Source organism: Typha angustifolia, chromosome 15 (assembly GCF_048772165.1).
Source record: "Typha angustifolia cultivar Huaian chromosome 15, ASM4877216v1, whole genome shotgun sequence".
Lineage (NCBI taxonomy): Eukaryota > Viridiplantae > Streptophyta > Magnoliopsida > Poales > Typhaceae > Typha > Typha angustifolia.
In genome coordinates, this window is record NC_133253.1 from 16973185 (window position 1) to 16981763 (window position 8579).

General features: G+C 36.8%; 1 long non-coding RNA gene across 3 annotated transcripts; it reads right to left on the reverse strand.

Moving 5' to 3' along the window:
- Positions 1–400: 400 nt before the first annotated feature.
- Positions 401–7761, reverse strand: LOC140779221 (uncharacterized). 3 transcript variants are annotated; one of them, XR_012107297.1, is made up of 6 exons: positions 7359–7761; positions 6847–7124; positions 6584–6665; positions 1345–1398; positions 943–1014; positions 401–842 (listed from the first exon to the last, which is right to left on the reverse strand). It is a non-coding gene; the product is annotated as an uncharacterized lncRNA (long non-coding RNA). The 3 variants fall into 3 exon arrangements; XR_012107296.1 differs by having other exon boundaries at positions 6847–7758; XR_012107298.1 differs by lacking the exon at positions 6584–6665 and having other exon boundaries at positions 6847–7756.
- Between the last annotated feature and the right edge of the window lie 818 nt (positions 7762–8579).

Here is an 8579-nt window from a genome sequence, read left to right on the forward strand (position 1 = left end):
TATACTCGGTTTTCAATTTCTTCTCTAAGCTTTTCACCAAGTCTTCTTCGTCACAAAGGTTAATCTTTCCTCATTTCTCGTCCATGATTTTTTTTAAAAAAATTTCGTCATATTTTTATGCCCCAAAATTATTTGTGCTGTTAAATTTCTTTACCTTAGACTTAGCATTCCAAATATATCCTAAATTCAAAACTTTAGGTCTCAAACTTGTGGTCTCGTACAGTTATAGGTCTCAAACTTGTTGCACAAATAAGAAAGCGATCCTAAACGAGTCCCATAGGATAAAATTTTGATAGTAGCATTATACCATACCAAAAAATTACATAATTAAAGATATAGTAGAAAACAAGATCTAGCAATCCAAAACGAATGAGAATATCAAATTCAAAGCAAATGGGATAAAATTTATGTGATTCAGCTTTGTGCTTACACTCATGGTCTATAAAAAAAAAATCTTCCAATTTACTAGTTAAACGATTGAGAGACAAAAAAAAAAAAATTAAATTTGGTATAAAATTTAGAAATGATTTTATCTTCATCAGAAATATCTATCCTGGTACACAATAACCCAAACTACCAAAAATACCGGTAAAAGTTTCTACTCTTTCTAGCAGGGCTGCTCTAGGGTTCTCCCCTTCCCGGTGGACTCTTGAGATTAGGAGCTCAGATTCTCATTCTATGAGCTCCCAAAGCTGAGATCTTTGGGTAAACATGTCTGCAGCTCCGAAGGTATGGTCCGCAAATGTCACGGATTCCGAGGCGAGGGCCGGTGCTCGGACCGGTGGGGAACAAGGCGAGGTCGCCTTCTACAGCTCGGAAGCTTTTTAGCCATGGTTGATCTCCTGAAAGCAGTAATTAGTTTAAATATCTTTATATCCAACTGCTACTGAAATAGCAATGAAGATAATAGAACTCTTTTTCCAGTAAAACCTTAAGATATACCTGAGATCAATCGGAACGGCCCGACACAAAAGTAATGACGAGGTCGTCAAAGCATATTTTTCTGTCAGATAGCTAACACCAAAAGTAGAAGTAAAGATCTTGTGACGAGATTTTACGAACTAAATCGTAAAGATAATGCCTCATAATTCGCCTGACAGAGAATACTTTCACAATAAGGAAAACCTTCCACCAGGAAGCCTAACTAGGAAATACAAGGTGATTCCCATACAAATTCCTCCATGCAAAAGGACTTAAATTGAAGACATATGATTAAGAATACAGAAAACCCAGGTGTTGAGAAAGCTCTATTCTTGGTTAGTACCTTAAAAGGAGTAGTCACAACTTTGTTCAACTATGCTCCTTGTTTAAGAAAGGAAGAAACCAAGAAGAAAGAGGTTTTACCTGTTCCAGTTTTTCTCTGCCACATGATAATCTTGCCTGCTTGCTGTGTGTCATCTGTTTCACACAGGATAACAAGTTCAAATTAACCACAGTATTCTTTGTTCAGTTGGAAATAGGGACGAACTTCCAGAAAGATATATACGTTGAATGTGGATGCAATTGGCTTAATTTAAGAAAGCAACAGAAAAACTCGCCAGAATTAACTGAGAACAAAGAATTTGCATATATATAATAGACAGAGACACATTATACTATACCAGACACGAACAAACACTTATTTACATACAAATACACCAGAAAGCACACAGAAACATGTATAGATATGCGTGTGTAGATTTTGCATTTGGCCCAATTAGTTATAGGAACTCACATGCTACTCAACATTCTCGCTTGTAGTTCTTTTATTTATTAGCACATTAAGTCTTTTTCCAATTAGCCAGGAAGGTTACTCATACAAGAATTAACGTACTACTGGAAACAATCTAGAACAACACCTTTTGTATTTTTCAAAGTGAATCCACTCACCTAGCTACTCACATTTCTGCTCCATCCTCAGAAGTTCTCTATTACTCTAGCTTTAGTTTTCTAAGAACAAGACAAATACATGATACAACTGCTTATAAGTCACGATCAGAAAGGACGACAGAGTAGGTTAGCAGCTTAAATCAACCAGTACAACGATTACACGTTCCACCCACTCAACTCACCTAAATAAGGGTCCCGGACTTTCAAAGTTAACTCATAAGTTCTAATACTGAAATCCATTATTGATCAAATAAAATTTAATATCAAGATAATATGATAAACTTTGCATGGTACATCTTAGAAAATACACATTATGCCAGATAATCTAGCTATTACCTTATCACTCAAAAGAAAATGAAGCCTGCTGTACTGCTAGAACCTCATTGTCCTCCAAAGGTATCAAATTTTACCTAAAGCCGGACTCAGAATTAGGATAATTCTTTGAGAGGGGACATTTATTGTATGTTCACAAGATCATATCTTCAACTGATAATTAACTTCAGAAATTTTTGTTTACTTTCTCTTACTATAAGACTCATGTAATTAGGTTGTCTAAAATGGATTATCTTAACTGAATTTTTTGTTGAAATTTTTTAAATCTTATGCATAGATAGCATTTCACAAATCATGAAATCACTTGGGCCATACCATATCAATAAAATTTTACTGAATTTATGGCGTGTTCAGCCAACAGTGAAGGTAATCATGAATACCCTCAGCAACAGTGTCAACACTTAGTCATGCTAGCTATTATACAGAAAAATGAAATTTAACGGTCTTAAGACCGAAGCAATTTAATGGGTCATTCAATCCCTCAACTAACTGAAGCATAGGAATTCCTCTACATAATGCAAAAATAGAAGGCAAACAAGGGTCCAAAGAACATGAAAAAGAAAGGAGTTACAGATGAATGAAAGGAATAAGAATTGAAAAATATACACATCTGTTGAATCTCATGAACAAGATTGAGGTTCTTTCTTTCTGATAGCAAAGTTTAGAAAATCTATCCACTTTGTAATATTATCATGGTTCGAAGTATCAATATGCATCAATATCGTCCATTATCGATCCAAAACCGGGTCTGAAACTAGTCATTTCTTGGTGTCAACCCAGCATCAGTCAAGGATGTAAACACAAAATTTTGATTTTTTTTTTGTTGTGGATTACATATAAATGGTACCGTAAATTGGATCTAACCTAGATCTAACTGGAGATATCAATTATTAATGTCCAAATGCCTTGAGCATCATATTTTATGTATTTTTCCTACTTTCTTCTTTTTTTCTCTTTTTTTCTTCTTGTTTCTATTTTTCCCTTCTTCACTCCACCATTTTTTTTTCCCTTTTTCTTTTAACACATGATACAATTAGGTTGGTTTCAAAGGTAACTTTTAGCCTCATCTACAAGTGGCTTCCTGCAACCCCCATTCAAAGGTGTTGGCATCAACGAGCATATATATTTGCTGAATCCATTCATAAATTTGATATTGTTCCTAGTATTTTTTTTCTCTTCATATTACATTATTATATCTTTTATGAGTAAAATAAAATTTTCTTATCTTAGACATTTTTATGAACTTTTGTGATTTTTTATTTTTTTCAATTATATTTTAGAATTGAAGTAATTAAAAAATAGTTTGAAACCAAAAGGTTGATACAATGGACAAATTGGTAATTACGACTAATATTACTAATACATATCATTTTTTCCGATAATCTATATCGACATTGAGAATCTTGATCATTACATGACCCATGAAACAAACTAGATCTTAAGATAGTGTACATACAGCATATAAAGAAACAAAATATTACCATTTCATCTCTTTCACTTTCTTAATCAATATAACGATCTTAATAGATATCAATAGGAAATATAGCCGTACACTGAGTGAAATCAAGTCTACCCATTTTACAAACTCTGCCTAGAAAAGTTAACTGCTAGTAACGGAAGATAGATCTTACAACTTCTGAGTCACAAATAGGAATTCCTCGAACAATTAAGTTTTTCATCACACTTCTTTTACTGTGTGACAATAGGTGGATGAACTTAGTCTCGTTGTCTACATACCTAAGCCACAGTTGTCTAGACATAAATGATCTCCTCTTCCAAATGGCCTTGTCCAAGTGGCATCTGAATTATATCCTAAGATTAAGTGTAGTAGTTCTTTTTTTAATGCTACCTGCAAAATACTTTCAATTCTGAATACGATCACATGAAGAAAGTTTTTGTTAGATCACATTGAAGAAAAATTAATTCCTCCCCAATTTGAAGCCATGAAGTATGGTTTCAATTGGTACTCCAAATCATATATCCAAAGACATGCTTGCTTGCTACTATCTCATGGGAAAGAATTCCTAAAATAGTTCCATTAAACAATTTCATATTCTGTCACAAATTGGTTGCTTCCGAGAATGAAAACATAAAAGACCTTCATCTACAAATTGTAGTGTGAGGCAAAACAACCCACCAATGTTAGGAAATGATTCAGCCTTAATAGAAAAAGAGTGCAATAAACATAGCAAATAACTATCACTAAAGTTGGTATATAGAAGATGAGTAAAACTATTCTTCTATTAGATAATTAAAAAAATGCATAGTTTGTCTTATATGAATCAATTGCTTCAGGATGACTAAACAAAATAAAATCTCATGATCTTGAGTGATATCCACTACCAAGGGGAAGATTAAATTGAAAGAAAGTAAACATCGTGAAACAACATTTTAAATATCCATGTGTTCACCAAGTAGTAAAAATGCCGTTAACTATATTGTTCGACATAAGATCAGGCACCATATGTCATCTTCTATGGAGCTTAGTACAAGATCAGAGGTAGGAATGGTACTAAATGACTCGGTGATTCTGGCTTCATTTACCCTAGGAGTAGAAGCCAATTTGAGCAGCTTGGATTGTTGTCCTACTACTAGCATCTCCTACAATAAAATCCTTTTGAAAATGAACTAGCAACTTAAATTACCACACCTTGTAGTTGAGATTCAAACAACCACCTCTTTAGTTCCTATTCATCACGCATGCCCATAATAGGTTGTAGTAAACAAAAGAATGCACAAGTCAAGAACAAGCATTTAAGGGAAGTAGCCAAAATAGTGTAATTATTCAAAAGTTAACACATGAGCTGTTTGGTTTTATGTGTTTCAAAATGCAACATTCATAGTGCTAAATGAGAAATCAAAGTAAATAAAGTCTTATATATTTCGCCTTTTTCCCTGTTAAAGGTTGAGAGTGTATATTTTGACATCCACTCATTCTAAGCCGTGGAAATGATATTTCATGGGATCTATAAACAAAACTAATTTTGATGTTATACTTTATATGTGTAGATGCATTTTTTAATATAAATGAAATCAAACGACCCCTAAGGTCCTGCTTGGTTTCACTCTTTTTCAAGATGCAACATCTATAGTATTAAATCAGAAATCAATGTGAACAGAAGTGTTACATCTTTTGATCCATTTTTCCATTGAAAGTTGAGAGAATGTACTTTAACATTCACTTAATTAAAAAATATATAAATGCTGAATGTGAGCTCATCTTGAGCCCTTGGAAAAGATATTTCATGGGATCAATAAACTAAAAACTGATTTTTTATATTATGCAGACGTAGTTTTTCAAAATACATGAAACCAAACAGCCTCTAAATGTTATAGAGCTCCCTCCAAATATATGATGTACTATTTGAGTTTAATTTGCCCAATGTAGGGGAATAAACACAAAAACCTTGGACAGTGAAACAATTGCAATAAAATCTTGCTCAAGTGAGTCATTTAGTTTTGCATCGTTTAAACCGCTGTTGGATACTAACAAGCTGCGATCATTAAGGTCTAGTTTCCAAGAAATAGTTGTTTGCTTCCTTTCTTCGACGTATTTATGTGCTGAATAGCCCCTACATAAATCTCCTCCAAAGAATATAAATCAGAGAAAAGTGAATGATATCTATTATATCTAAAAGAATGCCTTTTCCAGTCAAATTCTAGTCGGAAGCCGGAATGTCCTAATAGTGTAACCCACGATAGGAACTACCTGATTGACACTTCATTAAAACTATAAAACATCAGATTAAAGAATGCTAAGGAGTACCCCACATGCACATATTAGGTAAGCTTATCCCAAATGGCAATCTTTAAGCAAGAGTCTACCAGACGCTATCCCTTTTGCAGATCACAAAATCTTCTACACGAGGTCTTCGAATAACAAATATATATCTACAAAATTTTAGATCTAAGCAGTTGACTTCAAACTTCTCTTGCATCCATAGTTTTCTCAAGTACCCACAGATTGGTCATACCATCCTCGAGCACATAAAGCCCTTTTGCCCCCTCAGCCATGAGCATAGGAAAGCTTTTATCCGTTAATGCAGATGCAGAATCTCACACTGCCCCGCCTAATCTGAGATCAACTCAACCAAAGAGAGTAATCTATTACTCGGATAGTTTGCAACAAGAGGACTACTGACAGCAAATAATCCAAGTGAATCTAGAATAAGGAAGTCTCGATGATTCCTGTAAGACAGACCTATACAGTCTTTGTCACCATTTCGGTCGCCATGGACTACCAAATTAAAACCATATATTTCTAGTTCGATGATCTCTTCGAGGCATGAAGAGTTATCAGCAAGAATGAGGCCAGCACCATGACTAGCAGATTTAGTAAGTAGGAAGGACGGCATAGAATAAAGGGTCACTCACTACTAACCTGAGATGGAGAGAGACCGGATCTAAAGTCTCGTGTATTACTTTCTTCTTTTGGGCAAGCGGCCTCACACGCTTCCACGCCTCTTACGAACCACACACACACACACAGAGAGAGAGAGAGAGAGAGAGAGAGAGAGAGAGAGAGAGAGAGAGAGAGAGAGAGAGGTGGATACGGAGGAAGAATGAGAAATAAGAGATAGAGATAGAAAAGACCAGTCAAACAGTGATTCCACAGTTAAATCCGGACAGCCGAAAAAGACTTACTGGCTTAGTCCTTCCATCGTCCGACGAGCTGCTCGCCTCAAAAGTCACGCTTATCCTCATTTTTCCCCCAATTCTTCCTTTATCCCGATGGATCCCAAAGAACAAAGCTGCAATTAACAAGGAGTCAGAATAAATAATTCATTATCCCGCAAGAAGACGCCTGAGTACCGAACAAGCGAACTGATGGACGCCAAGCCTTGTGCCAGGCCTCCACGCGTAGCCCTCGAGTCTTTCCTCCAGACCTCCAGAACTTTCTTTCTCATCAAATCAATCGACAACTCACACACCCAAAGAAAAAAAAAAGGCAGGATAAGAATAGAGAATAGAGAATCGTGTGGTGGTAGACGGCACAACGAGTACCGATAAAAATAGATCAGAGAGCTGACAAGAAGAGAAGTGAGCACGCAACCGCAGCAGCATTCACGCCGATGCTGCCTGCCGCTGTGTGCTCACTCTCTTCTGTCAGCCCACAGACCAATCCACCACAGAAAAAAGATAGCAAAGAAACAAACCATAAGATGATGATGATGATGATGATGATGATGATGATGATGATGATGATAATGGTGATAAAGAAGAAGAAGAAGAAGAAGAAGAAGGAGGGAGAAGGGGTCTTCTCAGATCTGATCTAATCTACTATTCTTCTTCTTATTCTTCTTCTTCGCTCTTTTGCTTGCATCGATCCCCCTCATCTCGCCTATTCCTTTATATAGAAGTAGTCGAAGGTACTTGTTCGGAATATTAGGGTTTCTCCTTTAGTTCCTCTCCTCGCCTCGCCTTTAAGGCCGCGATTTCGGTTAGCGGGTGCCGAGATCATGTGCGCTACGTGTCGCCGTGGAGGTACCTAATCCTGACTCAATTCCTCTCAATTTTTGGTCCTCGACCATCAAAAATAAATAAATAAATTACACTGAGAATAGAGAGTTGGAGCTTGTCCTACGTCTCGTGCCACCGTAGAGGAGGGAAATTTATTGAGGATCCGGATCACAGGAGGTCCGCGTATATAATTCGCTATGCGGGCGGGGGTTTCGTCCCCGCCCGTAGGCCCCACGTGCGGCTTGTTTGCGATGGGACTGCGTCGATTGCGTTCTGCGACTCGATCAAGACGGGTGGTACTCGCAGCCCTCTTCTATCCTAACCGTACGTTTCGCAAGTTACTTTTTTGAGCTAATAGTACACTTTTCAAACAGCACCCCCCAATAATAACAAATTAAATTGTCTCGTCCTCGCTCCGTGTAATCTATTCGAAATCAAATCTTTCTTTTCTCTCTCTCTCTCTCTCTCTCTCTCTCTCTCTCTCTCTCTCTCTCTCTCTCTGGCCGTTTTTATGCTGGTCCTGCAATAGTTAGCTGGCCGGCCATTGATTGGTTAAAGAGTAGCCTGTCTTGGTGGGTGTGTGCAGATGAACCTAGAGGAGTGTGGGCCCCTCGGATTTGGATTATTACTTGGGGGTGTTAATTCCAATTAAGACCAACGCTAATTTGTTAAGTTCTTGAAGTAGATAACTCCTTGATAAGTGAAGTTGATAGCTTGTCCAGATAGATAGCAGTCAACTGTGGATTCAAATGAGAGAGATATAGCAACAACTTGTAATAAGATCTAGATGTAACACATGAGCATGGCATCCACGTGATTTGTTTACTACTGTACACTAAGAGAAGGAGTAGTCAAGGAGTCCAATTTGAGGCTTCTTTTATGATCAATGAGAAGCATGGAAGGAGGACAGTCTAGAT